This window comes from Podarcis gaigeae (assembly GCF_964106915.1).
Source record: "Podarcis gaigeae genome assembly, chromosome: 5".
Lineage (NCBI taxonomy): Eukaryota > Metazoa > Chordata > Lepidosauria > Squamata > Lacertidae > Podarcis > Podarcis gaigeae.
The window spans coordinates 36,284,843-36,307,827 of record NC_139681.1 but is presented as its reverse complement, the minus strand read 5'-3'; the positions used below and the strand labels follow the sequence as shown (position 1 = coordinate 36,307,827).

The 22,985-nt window shown below is 40.4% G+C and overlaps 1 protein-coding gene and 1 long non-coding RNA gene across 4 annotated transcripts in view; one reads left to right on the top strand and one right to left on the bottom strand.

Moving 5' to 3' along the window:
• RNLS (renalase, FAD dependent amine oxidase) overlaps positions 1-22,985 on the top strand; it is a 92,666-nt gene that overhangs the window by 20,639 nt on the left and 49,042 nt on the right. The gene's annotated exons all lie outside the window — the stretch shown is intronic.
• On the bottom strand, positions 4,943-10,984 carry LOC310845600. Its single transcript, XR_014564861.1, has 3 exons — positions 9,459-10,984; positions 9,070-9,167; positions 4,943-5,496 (listed from the first exon to the last, which is right to left on the bottom strand). It is a non-coding gene; the product is annotated as an uncharacterized lncRNA (long non-coding RNA).

Below are 22,985 nucleotides of genomic sequence, written 5' to 3'. Positions count from 1 at the left end.
GTCATTTCTTGTTATGACAAAGGCTAGGTTCAGACTCTCATATCTTGGTGTAATAACCAGATATGAACAAGTCTTGTGCCTCCCACAGCCACTTCCTTCCTTCCTTTCTGCCACGTCTGAATGGAGGTCATAAATCTCCAATTAACCATAGTTTCCCATTTGGTACAAACCCCAACATTAAACCATGGTTTAAGTTGGTTTAAGGTTCTGACTTGTTCCAAAACTGGTAACCACATAGTATTCAAGTTTTAAAGTTATTGAAACCAATGGTTAATTAGCACTGGAAGTATTTAATCATAGTACATGATGAAATGATGAGAGAATAGATATCTTTCACAGGCAATACTAGTGTGTAATATTTTATAATATTTGGGGGTCTCTAAATCATCCCCAGTACTCTGTTGCATTGTTTTTAACTGTATTAGCAGTATCTCGTTGCTCATATAAAGTGATTCATTGCTTACTGAATTAAACATGTGTTGTGGTGTCCTTACTATGATTATTTTAAAAATAGAAACTAACACTTATTTTTTATATCTGTTACTTGTTCCATCTATGGCGTTTATAGTTACGTATCTGTCATGCTTTTAATTATCAGTTGATCAAAATTATCATTGACAAGATTTACCGGTATTTATGATCATAGATCATTTTACTCCTAGACTCAGAGGCAGTAATAATGTTTTATTTCCATATGATGAAGACCATGCATCCCCAACCTTCGGCCCTCCAGATGTTTTGGACTACAATTCCCATCATCCCTGACCACTGGTCCTGTTAGCTAGGGATCATGGGTTGGGGAGGCCTGATTAAGACTTTCACTAATTTATAACCACATATCTTTTGAAGTATACTTAGGAGATCAGTTAATTTTCTTGTGTCCCTTGGAATCCTATACATATCTATTTGGAAATAAGCCCACTCAATTCAATGGGACTTATTCTCAGATAGTATTTATGGAACTGCAAACTAAGGCAACACTTTGAGCACTTATCAAGATCAATTGATGCATAGCCATGCTCAGTTTTCCTGTTCATGTCTTTTTTTATGTTGCTTTCCCAAAATGTCTGTTGCACAACTTTTTTCTTCCTTTTGCGTATAATCAGAGGCTGTACTGATTATTGTTATATGTGCAAATCTGTTTTCCTTCCCTTCCCATTTTTAGATGTTTGCTTAAGCCCCAAGCAGGCTTTTGGTTTCAAAGTGGTCAGCTGCTTTTGTACTTTGTTTTGTTGTCACTGCCATGTGTTTTAAGAGTGGTTTAGGTATAATTTGTGTGTATGCGTTTGAATTTACATTTTATACTTTTACTGATGGTTGTTGATACACAGCAGAGTGCGGGGAGACGTTGGGATTTGTCAGCTGGTTTGAATACAAAGTTTTTATAGGGAAGTCGAACGAACATCTATTTAATAATAGCAATAAAATGTATTTATTATCCAGTGGAAAACTGAAAATTGGCAACCGTTTGCAGAATCCTTAGGCAAGCTGAAGAAAGCATCTCCCAGGGCAGCAAGTGTTAAAATAAAGGCTTGTGTTAACTTTTTGGAGCCTTAGGTTTTGAAACATTGTGCCTGTACAGCTATTCCCATAGATTTTACCTCATATATACAAAGACAGGTGGCTGTAGTTTCTTAGGGAGTGGAAAGCTGGGAAAGGGGGTGAGGTATTGCTGAGTCATAGCTTTTGAAAACTGCAGAGCTATATGCTTTTGTTCTCCAGCTCCAGTTTTAGATGTAAAACTGAAGGGCTTTCCGATATTTGCTTCTTGCTTTTCTTCTGAATTTCACGGAGGAAGTCACTGTACGATTTAACTTGGGCAGCCATGCATCTCATCTGTAAGCTCAATTGTATCAGTTCTTCCTTTTGGTTTGAAATGATAGTGCTAATTGGCAGCTTTGTTCAAGGTTTCCCTAATTTCTCATCTTGCCCCAGCAAGAAGGCGTGATTATCTCCAAATGTTTTTTTTTTCCCCAGGCAAAAGGTAGCAATGCGTTCAAAGTGAAGTGGCAGGATTTTGTATTGTTAAGTACTGCTTTTAATTCTCCCACTCAGTTAGAATCAACCACTTGTTTGGTTTTAGTTCTTCGTACTAGAGACAAGGCACCGTATATTCCAGCACAAACACTTGCTCCCATTAAAAGTTTGGGTGTTTTGCACACATATGATTAGATTTATTTTGAATCTTCACAGTGAGCAGGTGAAGAAGAATAAACTATGTTTAGGATTTTTGTTACACACACAAACACAACACAATAAAAACCAATGTAAAGGCAGGAACAAAGCAAAAACCCAAATAGAATTTGAAAATTTGATGCAGCAATGCTTGGAACATTTTGTGTTTGGGGTCCCTGTTCAATACCTGATTCTTCAGGTCTGTTTTAAAAGGTACTTTTCTAAGTGGCAACATGTTTTGGATGTCCAAATCCAACTGGGGCCAGAGAAGTGGATTTCTGTGTGCATGTCCCTTGCTGAATGGGGATCCACCAGTAGATGCTCTGTTCATTGTTCCCTTACCGGATGCAACAGCCAGAGCCAAAGATATAAAGAGAACAAAGTCCTGATTATTTTCACCATGGTTTGGCTTCACATGGGCCCCATCTCCAAACTTCGATGTAATCACTACTTTGAGCCCCTGACAAATGTCGGGATCTTGTATCTGCTTCTCTGTAGAATCTTTCCCATTCCATGTGAGCAGGTCTCAAAGGACATGAGTTTTCTTTATGCACACACCTCTATGCTTACGTGCCGTATACCGTCCAAACAAATAAGACATATTGTACTTAAGTATCCCAAACTTTTGTCAAGGTGTTGCTGTCTTTTGTAATTAGTGAGCAGGAGACTGGGAACGGTGCAAAGGAAAGCACACTTTTGCTGTTGTTTCATTCCTTATTACGTTTAATTTCTTTGTAATAAAATGGAGTTTTATGTACAGGTCAGTAGGTTTATGCACAGTGAATTCATAATGGCTTCCCAGATGTTCATATTTAACTAGCAACCATATTCCTGAAAGGAGCAATGCATTCAAAGGTTATCTCCTTGATTAATTACTTCAACTAGTCGCTACTTTCAGCTTAGTGATTTTTATAGTCCGCCAGAAAATTTAACCGTATAGTTACCCAGTTTGCAAATTGAAGCAACTGTGCCACATGCTATGGCTAACACAATACATACATGAGTCTTCTTGACATTCGTGCATTGCATGGAGTGTGTCCATCCCATTGAGTTTTTGAATGTGCATCTCCCCTCTTTAAGCCCCAAAAGATGCGTAGAAGAGGGGAGCAATTTGGAGCACGGGTGTGGTGTGCAGGGAAAGGGTTAAACAAACCAATAGTGTGTGTGTTTGGAGGAGCTGGGCCAGTCAGAGTAGATGGGCAGCATGAGAAGGAGCGGGTGCTTAACTCTTCCCTTGCACCTTGTAGCACCTTGTAGCCCTGCTCAAATTTGCTCCCCGTGCACTTTCATTGATTAGTATATACTAATGCCAGCTTTTGGGAAGGTGTTCTCAGAAATATCCTTTTTAACTATCACCACTGGGGCTGGATCTACATCGACCCCTTTAACATTATTTCATCCTAATAGAACGACATTATATATGTCATTTTAAAGCTTTTAAAACAGGGCATACTTGTTAATTAAAACGTTTTTTACCTTGGTGGTCCCCCCCCCCCCCCCCGTCAAATGTAAGTAATACCCGGCCACATGATTTTCCAAAATGCTGATTCTTTCCCTGCTGGTTGCTCTGCTCCACTCTGGAGTCAACTTTTAACACACACACACACACACACCCCTCCACCTCTTGTCTTTTGCTATCTGCCCCTCAAATACCAATGGAGGGAGGGAGGGACATACGAGCAGTGTTTCCCCGATATAGCAGCATAAAACGATTTTTTAAAAAGTGATAAAAAGACAAGTTAATAATGCATTACGGACGTAAAAAGTAGGACGTCGATATTATCAAAACCATCCCTTAACCCTTCCTTAACTTTAAAAACCATGAGTGTAGATCTGCCTTGGGTTGATATCCTCTAGTCCAGTGTTTCTCAACTTTGGGTCTTCAGCAGTTTTTAGACTACAGTTCCCATCATCCCCGACCACTGGTCTTGCTAGCTAGGGATGATGGGAGTTGTAGTCCAACAGCAGCTGGAGACCTAAGGTTGGAAAACACTGCTCTAGTCAGTAATATGCATTATGCTCCTGCTTTTAAAAATACTACCCAATGGGAAGGAGAGCTGGCTGATCAGCAGTGAGGCACAAGAACCAAGCAAACGGTGGGTGCATGTATGAACTTAATAGATTTGTATCCTGCCCTTCAGTCTAAATATTTCCACAAAGGCTGGATGGTGGCTTCTCTTTGGGAGGGCACACTTTCCACACAGCATGTTGATGTTTCATCTCAAAGGTCTTTCCCAAACCAGCATAGCTGGGTTTGTAGGATTAATTGCTTTTGAAATCTACCTAGTCAGTTCCCAGTTCAGAAAAATAAGGCATCTTCATTCAGCATTGTTTCGCTGCAAGCCCACCCACAGTGGAACTCTGGCAAAAATGAATATTTTTTATGAAATAAAATAAAATAAACACCCTTCAGGATGCTGAGCAGAAAGAAGAATAAAATATTTATTTTGGAGATCAGAAGAGTGGAAGTTGTCATGGGGCGGAGGAAGCGAGGCATTAGGGAAGCTGTCAACCTCCACTCCAGAGAGGCTTCCTGGTGCCCTCCTTCATAGACCTTGATGCGCCTGCAGTTTTCACCAACATCCCTCAGTACTGCAGGGCAGAAAAGGACAGTTCATAACCAATCAGGAAATACAATTGAAGCCTCTAAATACGGTTGAGGCCGTTTAAGTGGTTATATATAGTCTAACTGTCCTAATTCTGAACTTTTTCTGTCAGCTCCATGGTAATGAAATATTCATTATCTTTTGAAGTTTACATTGGACTGTACTTCAAAAACTATCAGCACATCAAATTATAATATATAACTACTCTTTAAAAATCTGATAGTTGTAATCCTTTGTGAGATGCATTCCCTCCCCCCCCCCTCTTTTTTGCAATTTCTTCATCAGTGCAGATGTTAGCAACTCACACGGGACAGCTAAAAATGTCTTTCATAAAAGCTACAGAAGAAAGCTGTAAATCATATGCTCCAATTAAAGGAGAAAAACCGAGGTTTTGCGGCTTACAAGACAGGCTTACAGGAACAAATTTATACAAGGCAAAACATATAATGCTAAGACTAATGCTGTCCTTCCTCATTATTAGGTTTATTAGGCGATTGGACTTTTTTGTGAGTTAGCATCAGTACTTTGGGGAACCTGTAGTCCTCCGGCTGTTGTTGTATTCAATTCTCATCATGGTTGACAATTGGTCATGGTAGCTGGGGCTGAGGAGGGTTGGTATCCAACATCTGTATGGAAACAGTTTCTGCATCTATGCCACAAACAACCCAAACAGTGCACCTCAGAACCCCTCTGCAGCTTTGAAACTCCTTTTCACCTAGAGAAAGGAATAAAGCTTTGACCTAGCCTTAAATAAAACTCATAAGGAAATTGGTTCTTGAGTGACCATAGAATGCATTGAACTGGGGCAAGTCTACGATCTTTATCAAACTGCTGGCCATAGGGCTCCTTGGCAAGTATTGTTCCAGTCCTAACGAGGAAATATATAATTGGGGTAGATTTCAATTTTTGAAATTGTGTGTGTGTGCTTGTGTGTGTGTGCTTTGTTGTCATAATCACTTGTGTTGCTGTAATCACATGATACAGTTTTTAATTTTTTTAGCAAGGCTGCTTACCCACTGGATAACATCCAGAATTTGTTGTCTAACCTGACAACAAAAATCATCTCCTACTAGTATTGAATCTAGAACCACTTTCACTGCCAACAGTCATGTTAAAAAAAAGAAAAGAGATAGCAATTATGTGTCTAGAATAATTTGGAAATTAGGTTTGGAAATTACTGAATTTTCGCTCTATAAGACACACCCGACCATAAGACGCACCTAGTTTTTAGAGGAGAAACAAGAAACAAGAAAGCAACGCAAAGCCTCTTGAGTGAAGAGGCAGGAGCGCTCCAGCTGCGACCAAGAGGTTTTATGTGGCTATTGCTGAACCCAGGAGAGCAAGAGGGATCTTCTGGCTTCAGCGATAGCTGCGCAGCCTGCATTCGCTCCATAAGATGCACACACATTTCCCCTTACTTTTTAGGAAGGCAGAAGTGCGTCTTATAGAGCGAAAAATACGGTAGGTTTTTGAGCCTTTCATTCAATGTTTTTAATGCTTGAAATACTGTGCTGCTGCTGCTGTTCACTGAAAGCTGATTCTTTTTAAAAAAAACCAAAACGTTTTTATAAAGCAATTTATCCCTAGAGGATAGTTACGTAATGGCTATAATCAGCACTATTTTTCTAGAAAAAGAGGTGCTGGAACTCACCATGAACATCTCTCGTTCTTTTAGAATGCCAGTGGCGCACACCTGAGAGGTGCTGGAACTGAGTCCTGGCAAGTTCCATCTGGGGGAAAAAAGCCCATGCTATAATGAATCTATAAGTCTCTCCTGGAAAGAGACAGATAAATGAAACTAAGAAGAGCTGGCTGGGGCTGATGGGAGTTGTAGTCCAACAACATCTGAAGGGCACCAGGTTGACCAAGGCAGCTGTAAATCAACAAGCAAGGACTACATCAAAATCAGCCAACTCAGCTATTTCTTTTTACAGACAGGTTTTCTAAAAGGCCCCAGCATATAATTAGGGCCCACAGGTGACAATGATGAACGTGTAACTCAGGAGAGCTTCTCTATCTGCTGCAGCACAAACCATAGTTAAGGAATTTTAAAGCAGTCTGATGAACGGATGTAAAACCTGCTGCTCCAGAGCTGGCATTGGATTCTACAAATTCCAGAAAGGATAGATTTCCTTCCCACTTATGCCTCGATATCCAATCCTCTGAGGGACTGCGACTGCACACCGTGTTGGATTAGGTTGCAAAGCAACCTCTTTTTCAGAATCATTTTGCACTTGTTTAGCTCATAAATGAGGGGGGCAGTGCACATCACGGGGGCAATGGAGCAGGTTGTTATTATCCTGCTCTGTTTTCTAAATTAGGACTAGTTGCCATTTGATTTTAGATTTTGTGTCTCCCTTCATACATATAGGAGCTGACTGGTTAGCAATAAAGAAGTGTGATACGTTTTTCATGGGACGTAACAGCAATTTGGTTGGCAGTGGATTTTACCTTCCAAGAGTATGAGTTATGATTCCTCAGTTTTAGAATGTGAAAACCTTCTCCAAGACTTAAAAAAAACACACCAAAAAAACACAACAACCTCATTCTCAATTAAGATGATAATTATTTCAGCCTTTTCCCAGCAATCAGATAAAGAGAAGGAAGGGGGGAAACGGGAGACAGCATCCATCTAGGATATATTAAAGATAAAATCTACAAATCTACTGTAAAAAAATACGGAATTAGATTTCTAAAGCATGTCTCAAAGCCTCTCTGGGCCATGTTAATTTCCTGTGGGCAGTTGTGTTGCATAGGAGAACAATGATCCTTTATGTCTTCATTGGATGATGTTCTGTGACCCTCTTAAAATGCAGAAGTGCAATGTCATAATTTTGCATTGCTGCATGAGTATTCTTCTGTGTGTATTCTTCTCCCATTTCTATCCTCCTAGCTTTTGCTTTGAATTATTTTAAGGATACTTCCAGTTACTTATTTATTTGACTCATCTCCTTTTGGAAAGTACCGAGCAACTTTTATAAGACTCTCAAAAGTCTCTCATTTAACAACAGATCATTCGCTACGCCTACGTAGCTTCAGCATTGCTACACTGTGTAGCTGACTTTCATCTTAACAAAATAATTACTCCATACGAGTCTCAGACATGGAAACGAAAAGTTGTCACCCCACCATCCAGACATCTTATGAGGTCCTCCTTCCACAGTTCTGAATACCCCCATAGCATTGTTTCAGAATACTCAATAAACTTTTACCCACGCATTGGACTAAGGCTGCAGTCCTATACCCACTTATCTTGGGAGTAAATTCCATCAGACTCATGGAACTTGCTTGTGAGTAGAGATTAAAGGATTACAAGCTCAGGAGGACCTTTTATTCCAAATCAGGACCAAGGAAGAAGCCCCCCCCCCCAATTCCTCATACTGTTGTTGGGTCCCAGTCTAGATTGGGGCCCCTATGGTGACAATTCACTTATTTATTTATTGTTAAATACTCAGACAGAACTATGAAGATGTGGCCGTGTGTCATTTGGCCTTCAGCAGTGCAGGTCATGCTTTGCTGCATGAGCAGTTCATTCCCTGTGTCTCCACCCTCTACTAATCAGTTTAGACAATACTGAGCTGGACGGACCTTTGTTCTTCCTGGGTGTAAGGCAGCTTCCAAGGTTCCTACCTATGTCAGATGTACCTGTTTAGGGAAGTTTTTAATGTTTGATGTTTTATTGTGTTTTTAATATTCTGTTCTGAGCCGCCCAGAGTGGCTGGGGAAGCCTGGGCAGATGGGCAGGGTAAATTTATTATTATATTATATTATTATTATTATTATTATTATTACCTAGTGGGTGGAACTGGTCTATATGATCAGGATGCCTTCCACACATAGAACATGTCTGTTTATAGTCACAGCTGACTATTAAAATGTGTGATGAAACCAGGTATGCAATGGCTTGGGGGGGGGGGAATGTTCTGAATTGTTTTAAAATGTTTTCCATTGTTTTAAACGTGAGTTTATTTTATTTTAAATTGTACTATTTTAATATTTTGAAATTTGCCTTGCTCAGAAGAGTGGAATAGAAAATTAATTAAAAAAATATATAAAGTCACGTGGGAAAAGTTCTGTTGTGTTCAGGTACTGCTTCTGGGCTTTCCTTGGTTGGCACTGGGAGAACAGGATGCCGCCCTAGCTGGGCCTTTGGTCTGTTCCAGCAGGTTCGTCTTACGTTTGTTGTTGTTTGTTTAAAGAAAGCAAAACTGCTACAGATGTTGACATCTACCTTGGGAGTGCAGTAAAATAACCATTCAGATTTAATTGTTTATCAAACATTACTCACTTGCAGGTGTGTCGAAAGTGTCCTGCGGCAATGGCTTCTACAGAGGCCCCCGTTAGCTTCCAGAACAGCTTTCCTTGTATTCGTTCATTGACAGTAACCTGTGCAGTCATTGGTGCAACTGAGTAATTTGCTTTGCAAGAAAAAGAGGTTTTAGATTGATGTAAAAAAAGGGATGGCCTTAGGAGTGAACGCTTGCAGAAGTGACATGAACGAGAAATGGACAAATATGCACCTCCTCCCCCATATCCTCACTGCTGGCTGCTGATCTTATGTTGCCTTCCCTCCTGCCTTTCCTCCACCTCTGGCTTGACATGTCCTACCCTACAAAAATCTTACTCGGCTCTTATCACTTGGAATGACTCCATTGATTATAGAACATAGAGGGCTACCTGCCTCTGGTTGTTGTTGTTGTTCATGTTTCTGTTTCATCTTCCTTCCTTCCTTTCCTTTCCAATTATTGTTAACCCAGACCAATCATAAATTTTGGTCGGATTTGGTATGATCGTCATTGTTTTATTTTTAGCTTTCTGGACCTTAGCAGATTTTCCATAGGATAATGGGAACCCACAGTGAAGAAGAAGAAGCTCTTTTTAACTTGTGGGAATCCCAACATGAAGAGAGATTATTGTGTTCTCAGAGAGCTGTGTGGGACTTGCTGCCCAAATATGTTAAAGTAGGCGTTTGTTATCATAGCTCCCCCCACACTCCCATCGGTTGTTCTTCTGAAATCTTAATTATATGATTGCTACAATATGTACGGCTTTTTCATGCTTTTAAGAAGAAATGGGACCTCTGAACTTAAAAAAAAAGAGAAGTGTAAAGTGTTGTTGTATTATCTGTCTGATCTTATTCTGTTATTTATTGTTTTCTTGACTGTGGATGGGCTTCTTGTGTAAGCTTTGTCCTTTCATGTTCGTTTTAAAGGGAGCTCCCACTCATAAACACAGAATGCCCAGACGTCGCTAGATTAAAAGAATGTCTTTCTGTCCAAACAGTCATCTTTTGTAGAATAAAAATTGGCTGTCTGATATTTAATGAACAGAGGTTTTACTTATCGTGCAAAAATAAGTGGGAGCACTTACTGCATTTCTGATCTGTTTACTTTCCAGAATTTAGAGAACATTCTGTCTTTTAAAAATTGCCACGAAACTGACAAGCGCCATTTCACAAACAGCACAGTTCTCATGCTCCACATGTGCATTTTTGGAGCACATGGAGCTCTAGCCAGTCATGGGCTTCCCTGTTCATAAGGATGCCAGGGCTTACTCACACATGAGTTCCATATGCTAATCCATTTTGTTGTTTTGTGTATCTACTAGATTGTAGGCCTAACAGCAGGGACAGTCTTCCTACGGATACTTGAAAGCTGCTCTGGGATTTTATTTATTTTTTCCTGCAGCAGAGCATGGCAAAAAAGAAAAAAGAACACTGAGTATTATTAATTTTTAGTACAAGAAGTCACTAGATCAGTCTTCATGCTCTGTGCCAATTAAGCATAATAAAGTATATTTTATTAAATGCAATAATTTCAACAAAAAGCACTGAGTTGTTAGGTAATAATTCTGCTTACTAATATTCTGTGTTACTATAGCTCTTACAACACTCACAAGGTGGAAATACTCCTATTCATATTTGCTTTTCTGACTTCATGGATAAGGGGAAATTTTAGCTGGAGGCTTTTGAGTTTCCACTCATAGCCACTACATGAACTTTTGCATTTTTTTGCTTATCTGGAATGATTTTCAAATTCATCTCCACTTGCGCTGTATGTTGTCATACCTTAACTTGTTTGGGTGTCTTTTTAAGTGTAGCTTTCATTATTCATTTCCTGGTTATTCAATGCTTGCTCAGTGTAAAGTGAGTTAGAGCCATGTTATGAAATAACCATTCATGTGAACGAGTGCTGGGATACCACAGCTACTTGATAATTTAAAGTAAGGGGAAAGCTGATGGTTCATTCCTTACCAGCCTAAAAAGGAGATGTCAAACGTTTTCGCATTTTGAGTGGCCAAGCCCATTTTTCCTCCCAACTTCTTGAGATGTGGTTGTTCTTCAGGCTGATTATTGTAATAACTAAAGACGGGGAAAGCAATAACAAAAGACGGGGAAAGCATTGCAATGGAAGAAAAAACCTGATCGGTAGGAAGAAGTACAGAGCGAAGGGAGCAATGAATGAATCCTCTGAGATTAGCAAAATTCCATTTGGTTTTTCAAGCACCATTGGGGGGAAAAGAGGTTGCACGTCCTGCATCACTACTCAAAGCACTGATCTGCTTCTGCTGGAGATGCAGCAGTTATTGCAACTGGTTCTAAGCAGTTAATTGCTCACAAGAATGTGTGCCTTTTCAGGAACCTTGTAACACCTGCATCAAACCCTAGGACTTTATTGCTATATTTGGGATCTGGGGGTTCTGGTAATTCCCTCCCCCTTTCCGCTCTTCCTTGAAACCTCCTCCCATAGTTCAGGGAAAGGACTCCACCTCGAGGATGTCATACGTTGTTAGTGCTCCAAAAGGCCAACCCTGCCCCCAACAAACATTTCCTTCTTTCTCTCGAACAGACACTCTGACTCTTAATCTCAGCATCGTAGCTTTGAACCCCAAGTTGGGCAAAAGATTCCTGCATTGCAGAGGTTGGACTAGGTGACATTGTGGTCCCTTCCAACTTTACAATTCGGTGACTCGGCGCTCAACGTTTCATCAGTACTGGAAGTTGAAAAGCATGGGCTCTCTGGCCATTTAGGGACAGGGTGGCAGGAATGCAATTTTGTAAAATGTAATTGTCTTTCGAAATCACAATCTGACGTGCTTCTATATGGTTGCCCTATTTCAGGGTAGCCCTGTTTTGCTTCCTATTAAATAGCCATTAAAGAACATGATGTCGGGCTTGAAATCCAGACTTATGAAATAGTCTAGGTGGCTTTGGAGAAGACAGTCTCTAAGCCTAAAGTAGGTCATCAGATTGTTCCAAGATAACCCTGTGCACACTTTTGAGTTCCTTGGACAAAGGACAACATCCAAACAGAGTTTGAGTAATAGCAACAACTGATTGTGGATTTGGTGTCCTGAGGCCCTGCTGCAACTGGAAAGGCTGCACAATTTTCTAATTGTGTTTTAAAGTGCTTTGAACTGAAGGAATGCCAAGTCAATATATGAAACCTGAGACTACTATAGAAAGGTGCAGAGACTAACTGTGATTTAATAATTTATGCAGTGGGTTATATTCTTCGCCTTCTCCTAATGCAACGATTCCCCCAGACAGCATTTACTCCTATTGTAGCTTTATTACTACTGTACTACACCTTGAAGGGACTGTGCTAATATTGAGTTGTGTTGGCTGTTCCATTGTGTGCAAGAGGATCATATTCTTCATGAGTCCCAACACACCAAACCTTTCAGTTACCACCATTTCTCGTAACAATATTTGAATACGGTCCTTCATGCAAAGAACTCAGAAGCATACAGGGTTGTTCTATGTGTTGCTTTGAAGTTTGTGTATTTTAATACTTGAAAGAACACTCTTTTGCAACTTCATTTAATGTATCTAGCTTAGCCATTTAAAAATCCTATGACATTGTGCGGCAATATTTTCCCAGAAGATTCTTGTCCTTAAAACCCTACAGGTAATTCTGTGGATGAGATGAAGGCTTCACAATGACACAGCGAGAACTTACATTTTAGTTCTCAAAATTAAATTAATATAAGGACAACTATAGTGCTCAATACAGCAGATTGTTTTGTTGGTAAATTACAATAATGAAATGTGAATATATTATGTGATTTTGTGCCTGCCTCCCTCCCTCCTCTGTTAGGGCATTTTAAAGACATAATTTTAAAATGGATGCTTTAAGAACATAATTCCAAAATAATACCAGCAAGGGATTGCTAATAGTAATAACATAATATGCTTAAAACTCTGAGAAGTTGCCAGCATTATGAGTAGGTGCAGCTTCTAAATGCTTATAGTGTAATTCAAAACATCATTAGAGGGGTGAAACAATGGAATCAGAACTAGGTCATAAGGATCTTTTAAATATTTCAGTGCATCTGTTAAGGTTTACAGTTTGTCCATTAAAGGCTTAATCATATTGTACTTTTGGATCATTTACAAACCCCTGCAACAACTGACTTGCAGATTTATAGGAGACTTGTCTGACCAGGGGGGAAATACTATTAGAGAAAAGTATTTTAAAACACATTTCCCCTATGTGGACATCAAAACTACAGATCTCAATCTACCCAGAAAACATGAAAGCTTAAGCACCACTTCACACATTACATTTTTTAATATATACCTGAGTAGTATAATACTTTTCATTCCTGGAATTACCGATAAAGTGGTTTGATCCTGTCTATGAGTCCCTTTCACGATCATTTGGCCTTAGATGCTCTATGTCTATGAAGAGACTGTGGTAGAGACTTGCAGTTTTTTTCATTATCCCCACCCCCGATTTCTAATTTCTTATAATATATGGCTTTTGTAAATATACAAACAGTAAACATAAACAATAAATCAGTATTATTGATGTATGGACAAAGTCAATACAAGTAATTTAAGTACCTAGATCTGGGAACAAAATAGAAGATAGTACATTTAAACAGGAGGTAAAAAGAGGTGAGGAGAAGTAGAATTGAAACATCTCTGTAGCACAGCTAAAAAGTATTGTGTGTCCCCCCCCCCCATCACTAACAATGGTTTGCATACTTTGTGTGCCACTTTGCACATCTAATTTGCATTGTGGTTGAGAAAGATTGCCTTTTTTTTTTTTTGCCCCGTGTGGCAATTTTCAGAAGTTGAATTATGAGCAGACTTCAAACAACCAGCTTTCTTTTCTGCCTTTTTTATTTTTTAAAATAATTTTTTATTAGTTTTTACACATATTCTCCAGTATAACATCCTTTTAAACATCATTTTGAAATTTTTGGCTATCACAGCCTAAGACTTCCTTCAACCTCAACTGATGCTTTTCTAAAGTCTTTCTGATTATGCATTTTGTTACTAAAATTATTACTATAAACTCAAATTCCCAAGACATCTTTTCTTAATTCTTTTCACAATAATTTATAAATTTCTCCTTACAAAACTTCTTTTAACCCTACAAGCGATGTCAGTTGGTTACAATTGCTTTCCAAATTTATCAAAAACTTCTTCCATTCCTTTAGGAAAGTTTGGTCCTGCTGGTTCCGAATTTTCCCTGTTAGTCTCTCCATCTCAACATAGTTCATCAGTTTCTCTTGCCACTCTTCCTTAGATGGTGTTTCTTCTTGTTTCCATCTTTGGGCTAATAGTATCCTTGCTGCAGTTATCGCATATAAAAACAATTTTTTATCATTCTTATAAATTTCTGTACCCACAATACCCAATAGAAGGGCTTCTGGTTTTTTAACAAATGTATATTTCAACATTTTTTTATCTCATTCTAAATCATTTCCCAGACGCCCTTCACTTTCTTACATCAAACAGCCAGCTTTCACGTGGGCCTTGATTTTTCTGAATCCTAGTGCGCTAGGAATGGGAAACTTGTGGCCCTGACAATTGGCCAAGCTGGCTGGGTCTGATGGGAGTTGGAATCTAACAGCAGAGGGTTGTTTGTATTTTTAAACCTATATAGGCCTTTTCCATATTTGAGCAATATTTGGCTATTAATCCATGCTTTTCCTATTTAAATTAGACCAGAGTAGTCCAGATCTCAGGGGAAAGCACTGAGATTGGTGTTTGCGGGTAGCGTCATGTGGACTATACAGATTAAATGGGAATGGAAACAGCTGCAAGCATACCCCATGTTGTGGGGGGGAGGAGAGATTTCTGCTCAGGGAATTGTCACAATCAAGTACATTTCCATCATCCACTTCCAGGTTGAGATGGGAGCTGACAAGTGAATTTCCAAAAGTATTTTGGTGTTTATATATAGTTGGATGCAAAATGTACACACCACATTTAACCTTTAAGCAGTAGTGCCTTTGTGATCCCTGTAGGAGGTTACAGCACATTGTACTATTTGAATTTGAATTCTTTTCTGAAGTCTCATTTGCCCCGGTTTGCCAAGAAATGGTTCCAAGTGCATTGAAAAGTGCAAATTGCTTTGCAGGTGTGATGAACTCATTAAACCTTATGGCAAGTCTGTGGGATACAGATCATTAACACTCACATTTTGCATTGGTTATGAGTAAGTTTGGTCGTGGATATTCCCATGGGCCTCTGTTAGATAGAGGGAAGGGGTTAACAGAAGGTCATGCTGTGGTTAGAACTTATACCTAAGCCCTCTGCAGAGCTTAGGTATTACAGTCCTGAAAAGCTAACATGAGAAGAAAAGGGTGGCAAGGCTACACGACTAGACGCACTCCTGCCATCATACAACATGCGCTGGCTTTGATTACTCCTGCAGCAGGAAACCTTTTCTACTTGTTAAGGCTCCCCTTGCAGCTAAGAACCCTGATCTTTCCAAGTTCAAAGGACAGTTCTCTGTTGGAAGTGGTGTCCAGTCCAAGGTCAGATTAATGATAAAAAAGAACTCCACTAAGGAAGAGTAGATAGGGGCCTTGAGGTTTCTCATCAACAGTGAGCATCTTGAGTCACAGACTTGACCAGGCACACAGATGTATCTCACTATTTCTATTTAAATTTTACTAATTGTTTCCAAATTTGCATCTATGCCTATAAATTAGCACGTGACAGTTTTATTCAAGTCTGTGTACTTTGTAACTCTTTACGACCCTTTTAACAATATGTTGGTGGCTACAGTTCCCAGGATTCTTTGGGGGCAAGCTATATTCTTTAAATGTGTGTTAAATGTGCTTCTGATGTATGGTGTAGATGTGCCTTGTCTAGCATCCTATTACAGTAGTGAACTAGATGCCCATGGGAGCTTGCATGCAGGACCTGAGTGTAGAGTTCTCAACCATTTGGGGAGCCTACTCGCCTAGAGGTCACCTTCATTCAGACCTTCCCCTCCTCCATGCATGGAAGGTGGGGGAGGGGGTTGAAGAGGGGGGCTGGGCCTTCGAGTGCAGTCCTACTCTTCCCCTTGCACAGTGGTAATCACATGAGGGGACAGTGAGTGAATAGGGCTTTGTGTAACACAAATTCTACTGCAAGATGAACAAGAGATCTGATTCAGAGACGTCTTTGGAACCATCGTTGGAATAATGGACCGAAAGGGTTGGGAATTCAATAGAAATGGAAGCATTTAAGGCAGACGGGTCAGTAGATGCCCAGTGTTCTCGGCAAAATCCATTTGTTGTCTAAGTGGTTGCGCTTTTGTGGCGCCTACTTTAATTAAGGCCCTGACAGGATTTCCATTATAAGCCCATGTTTTAAGAGGTTTATTGCTCGGCTGTAAAAATTTGCTCCAGGCGGCCTGTCTCAGCCTGAAAACGTTTTCTCAAATTTTGAAAAAATAATAATAAAACAAATTAAGTTATGCAAGTAAGGCTTCTGAGATGCTCGTTTTCAGTGGCATGTAACTACATCAGCTCTCGTGTGACACCAGTCTTGTTCTTCAAGCTCTAGAACAAGGAAATGCCAGTCGAAGTGATCTGATGCTGTTAAAAGCAAGGCTTGCATTTGCAAAAATGTCTTGGTCCTGTGTACCTAAAAGACTACCCATCATAAGCTCTAAGTTCAACCAGGAGAGCTGTCAGCAATGCAAGTACCAGGCCAGTACAGAGGGCATGTGGGGATGTATTTTTGGCATCTGCCCAACCACTTTTGCTCTTGCTAAAGTCCGAGCCTAGGCATTTTCTGAAAATCTTGTTAACCCATTTTTATTATTTTTTTATTTGACTTTTTGTGGTTAGAAATAAGGTAGCTCAAGGAGAGAATAGAGATGCTTCCATACGAGACAGTTACATACAAGAATAGCCATACTTGGTTCATTCACAGTTTATGTGGTGTCCAGTCATTTTTCTGCCGTTTTATGTTTGATCCCCCACAATCATTATTGAGACTGCAGAAAATGTGACCATTTATTGGTCAACTAACATATGTACAACTATGTACAACATATGTACAACATATGTACAACTAACAATACAGCCTGGCACAGTAGAGTGATTTCCATAGGTGTGTTCGGGGAAAAAACTGCAGTTGAGGTACCTGGTGAGAGGATGGTTAAGGAAACCACAGGAGCGGGGAGTTCTCTCTCCCTCGGGTCCTGTTCTGGACTTGGCATCTGGTTGGCCACTGTCAAGAACAGGATGCTGATCTAGATGGTCTGATCCTGAAAGCTCTTTCTGTGTTCTTCCAGTCAAATAATGGTGTGGATTAGTGATGTTTTACCATTTCCTGTTTGCAGTGCCAATCTGCAATGTCCCTTCCTGTATTACTTTTCTTTCAGAATTTGTACACCACTTAGAGAGTTTTATGATAAAGCAGGGTATATCAGGGGTGGGTAACCTGTGGCCCTCCAGATGTTTTAAGGACTCCAGCTCCCCCCAGCCCCAGGCAGCATGGCCATTGGTCAGGGATGATGGCAGTTGGAGTCCAACAATATCAGGACAGGCACAGGGTTCATCATCCCTGCACAATATAAATCTTTCTCAATAAATAATAATAATAAATAATAAATAGGTCCTGGAAGAAGGGAGTGGTCCTCATGCTTTCTGTCCTCTTTTGATAATGAAGAACAGAAATTTACTGGTGTCTGCCTCACTCTGCTTGATGCTCAGGCCAGCTCCTGATCTGGGTAACAAGAGGGTCTCTGATTACTGGGAATATTTAATATTCAGAGAGATGTTTATCTAGCAAAGCCAGTTTTCTCAAACAAAGCTTTCACTTGCCCCCAAGATCTCAAAATGCATCTTGTGGAAATAGAAATTAGAAGTTGACTTTTAAATGTACAGTATGCACAGTACTTCTGTGCAAGTAAACTGGAATTCCACCTATGTGGTTTTTTTAATTTGTAAATTATACATAAGCTTTCTAACTGCTGCAAGCATCACCTCTATTATTTAATAGGCTTCCCTATCAATAAATTATGGAATTTCAGTGGTATGCAAATTCATATCAATATTTGGGTCCTTCAGAACTTCAGACCTCAAACACACTTAAATTATACATACTAATGTAGTGATACTCCACAAAAGTGTTTCCCCCCCCCCCTCACTTAGATAGTACTTTCTATAAAGCTATGCTTTGATCTGCAAGTTTTATTTCCCAGTATAAGGGCAAGAAAGGTGTGTACCAGGCATACTTTGTTTAAAACTGAAATGCCAATTACACGCTGTTTGAAATAGACAACTGAACTATAACCATTATTTTAAAAGGAAGGGATTTGTGGTATATAATAAAGGTGAAATAAAAAGAACTTGCACAGCACAATAAAATGTTATCTAGCGATGAGTAATCAACCAAAGGCTGAGATATGTGTTGGTGTATGTCTGTGTGTATTTGTATGTATTTCCCCAGATTAGGTTATATCTTCCTTTGCCGTTGCTTATCTGTGCCCCCTTCATTCTGATACATTTCATCTAGCAAGAGTCCTCTTTTGTTCTCTCACTAGAACCCTTCTCTGAGGCTACCAGAATACACAATAGGAATCAATCTCATGATTCATAGCCCCATGATTCATCTTCACTTTCTCAAACCAAAGTCAGTTTTTTTATGCTTGCTTTCGCATGGTATGCTCCAAGCATCTTTTGAGATGACAAGCCACCATATTCAGATTAAAGGTCTAACATGTTCCCCCAATGCCTAGTTCTGAAATTCTTCCTTTGTCCACCCCTTTCTTCCCCCCCCCTTTATTTTCCTCTTGAGACTAATGCACCTCTATTATTTTTTTGCTTGACGAAGCAGGTTCCTTTGGTGGAGCATATGAAACTGTGTTAACATGAACTATGGTTATTTTAAAATAAACTCACTTCAAAAGTAGGGCAGTACTTTTTATTAGGCAAACAAAAATGTCACAAAAAGATCTTCAAGTTTTCAAGCAGTCCACAACTCTTCATTAGACTAGACAGTTTCTTAAAAATAAAAATAAAAAGGTGTGGGAGAAGAGAAAAATGATCTGGTCATAAATCTATCTATATCTGCATTAAAAAGTTTTAATTTGGAGTGTGGAAGAGCTAACAGAAATTAGAGATTTGTGGACTTTGCTGTCCAGGGCGCAGTTTGTATTCCCTTCCCCTCATTACCCCATCCAACATGTTGAAATAGTTTTTTCTCCCTATCCCGTTGTTGTTGTTGGCATCACACAACAGATTTTACGTTGTTCATCAAGCTCATATTTAGATTCAGGAATCATGTTCGACATAATCTGCTTCTTTTGTTAAGTAGATCGCTCAGCACATTCTCTTTTGTAGGGACAATGGGTCTTTGCAGAACTAAAGACTTGGCCAAGTATATGTGATTGGTTGCCCTTGTATCTAAAGATAAACGATAACATTTGGCTACAATAATGTCAGCATAACATATACTGTGTCGTTATTTTATGGATACAAAATCCTTTTTTAAAGCCAATACAACTTGCTAATTTGCCATGAAAACTGACAAAATGTAGGAAGTGAGCAGATTTGCTCAGGGCAGATAAATGCAAACCCTGCAAGGCACATAGACTCTTACCTTGCATTTTAAAGGGGGCGGGGGAGTCCTTGCATGTTCTGTAAAAGAAGTTATAAACTGAAACATCTCCTTGCCTCCCCCCCCCCCCGTACAGTTGCTGTGAAATAAACTAGCCTAGCCACTATGGGTTTTAGCCAATGAGTGAAGCCAGAGCTGTGATTTGAACCCATCGTTCATTCTCTCTCTGCAAAACTAGGATGAGGTCCAGAAGATCAAAGACTGTGGGAGGGGAATCCCCTTGGGGTTTTCAGTGTGCCATTTTTGTTCACTGTATACATGCTTCACATGTGGTTGAATTGTAGCTGAATAATTATGAAAGGCTTTTTCTTATTTTGAGAAAGCAAATTAACTTTTTTTTTAAAAAAGTATTTAGTTTAAGAAAGTAAACTTTAATTTACTATTCCGCCTTGTGCATTGGTGTACCAATATAACATGGGCACATGATAATAAAGATCAATCCTAGAATACCTTCTGATGTCTAAGTTTGTTTAAGTTGCGAGTAGAAAATCTTGGTGAATAACGAAAGTAAGTTGTTTATTCAAAGTGCATATTTTCAAAGATTCCTGCAAATGCCAGTAAAGAATGGGTTTTGCCTTCCAACACACACTTTTTGAGTGTGGAAACATTAATATAGAGAAGTGAACAAACAGAAACAGCCAAAATTGAAATTATTTTTCATCTGTACGCTGTGTGGAAGATTCCAGGGAGATCTCGGTCTGTTGCTGTAATCTGGATATAACTAGCATGGTAAACCATAATGATTCCTTTGGAGGTGAGGCATAGAAAATGGGTGAGTCTTACCCCCAACAAATTCAAAATTTTATATTTTTCCTTAACAAGAGGGGACTGCCATATTGGTAAAGATTTATTTTAAAGGGGTGGGGCCACAAGGGAGGAGGAGGAGTGTCATTTGAGGAGGAACGAGTTGTGGGGGACAAAATGCCTACTGCTATCTGACCCCAAAGGCCCCTAGGAAGCTAGACCCATCCCTGCTTCCTGGCAGTAGATTGCTTGGGGAGGGGAGAAAGCAAGGAACCCAATGCGCATGCAGTATCCTGGGCCCAGGAAATCCTTTTAGCATTCCTGGTTGCATGCCTACAGATTCTGAGGATTACTTCTGATGTCAACAGTGGCTCTGCACTGAAATGACACTGGCCCTCCCCTCCACTACCACCTTCCATGACACAAGCTAAGAGTGGGGACAGCTGCTTTCACCTTTATTGGTTCACTGTGGCAATCTTTCTTAGCAAAACTCCTCACTAGCCTTTCTGCCTGTGCTGGAAATGTGTGAATGTATCTCTCAGTAATTTAGGACATTTCCTTTCCATTGCTTGAAAGTACGAAAAATTAATGCGTTGGATCCAGACTAAGTCAAGATCCAGGTAAAATCAATGGGACTTAAGTCAAGTTTTGATGAATAACTTGTCCCATCTGTTGAGTATCGTGCAGCTAACTTGTAGGGCAGTCCTATACATGTCTACTCAGAACCTTGTTTAATTGAGTTAAACGAGACTTACTCCTGGGGAGGTGTGTCTAGCAGGGGTTGGAAGCCTCTTGCCCTTCAGATCTTGCTGGACTATAACCCCTGTTGTTCTCAACCACAATAGCTGGCGTTGACAGGAGCTGGGAGTCGAAAATCATCTGGAGGGCCGCCGTTTCCTGTCTCTGGTGTTTCAGATTGCAGTCAAATCCATTATAGGTATATAGCTCAACTTTCATAGGTGCAGCCATATACAACTGGCAGGTACACAGAGCTGTTCATCACAATCTGCATCATGTCATGAATAATTATTATGCCTTGCTTAAAAGTCTACCCAATATCATTTCCAAGAAAGGTGATCCAATGGTATGCAGTGCGTTTTGCAATCTTTTTCATCTTTTCACCTTGTTGCCAACAATCTTTCAGGACTGAGATCTGAGATGGACTGAAATATAATACGACCTCTAGAGTGTAGTGTTACAGAGGCTGTGTTCAGAGGATCACTATTGTAGAATGTCTTCTTAACATTTTATCTACCACATTACATTCTATGCAGAAATGGTTAATGGATGATTCTTCATGATCTTTCGATTTCCCACTCTTGTGGGAGAGTTTTGCACACATTGGATCCATTGACATTAGTGGAATTAACTTGGTCATCGTCGTTAATTTGAGTGGGTCTACTCTGAGTAGGACTAGCATTGAGTACCACCCAAACTGTCTGCCTCCTGACTTGCCAGGCCAAACTCCTTAACCCACCATTTCCCACTGCAACAAGTTCCTGGCCCCATCCTATTTCTGCCTGTGCTTCCTGGAGCTGAGGATAACATGACACGTTTCTCAGAAGACCTTTTTTGTGGAAGAAATCTTTTATTTTTCTTAGCTAGAAAAAGTCTGCTTTTCATAATCTTCTCCATCATGTGCCGAGGGTGGGGGAGAGAGAGAGTAGATGCCATCCTCTCTGAAGGCCACCTTCCTCCAGTGTCGCAGAATGGCACTAGGTAGGTCCAGGAATTTTTGGAAGATGTAAATGGTAGCCAGACTACCAGCACAGTTGCTCCTGCTCCCACCTGCAGAAGCAGCAGCAGCAGCAACAACCCCCAACCCTGAAAGGCAAGCAAACAAACAAACAACCTCAAGTGTGCTATTGTGACTGTTGTTGGTGAGACCTACTACTCTCCACCACTAGAACCAGGGCTTTTTTCCAGCCGGAACTCACCAGAACTCATCTCCAGCACCTCTTAGGTGGACACCATTGCCATTATAAGAGAACAAGGGAGGCACTCATAATAAGTTCCAGCATCTCTTTTTCAAGAAAAATAGCACCTTTGGGATAATTTTTACTCCCCACTGTGGAAGTTCAGGATTTATTTGTTTTTAACACATCAGTTTCTTTGCCCACAGATAGAATAGAGCAGAGGTTTTCAACCAGTGTGCCGTGGCACCCTGAGGTGCCCTGAATGCTGGTCAGGGGTGCCACAGGCAACACTGGCCTCTGTCCCTCTTTCCTTCATCCCTCCTCGCGTCTCTGCCTCCCCAAGGCTTGCACAGCTGTTTGTTGCAGCAGCCCTGGCTACAAGCTCCGCAGGCAAATGGTGGCTCTGGGGCTGGTCAGGGAGTGCTTGTTGCCTGGAGCTGAGGCAGCCTTGGAGTAAGCAGGTGAGGGAGCCTAGCCAGCTAGTCCACCAGCCCTTGCAGTTGGGAATGGACAGACAAGTTGAAGGCTGGGCAGGCGGGCAGGCACTGTGCTGGCCTTTCTTGTGCTTGCTGTGTGCAAGGCCTGCTTGGGAGCAGTGCCTGGGACCGGTGCTGAGGATGAGCCTTTCCACCATGCAGGCCCTGCAGCACCCACCGCTGCCACTGCTGCTTCGCAAGGTAA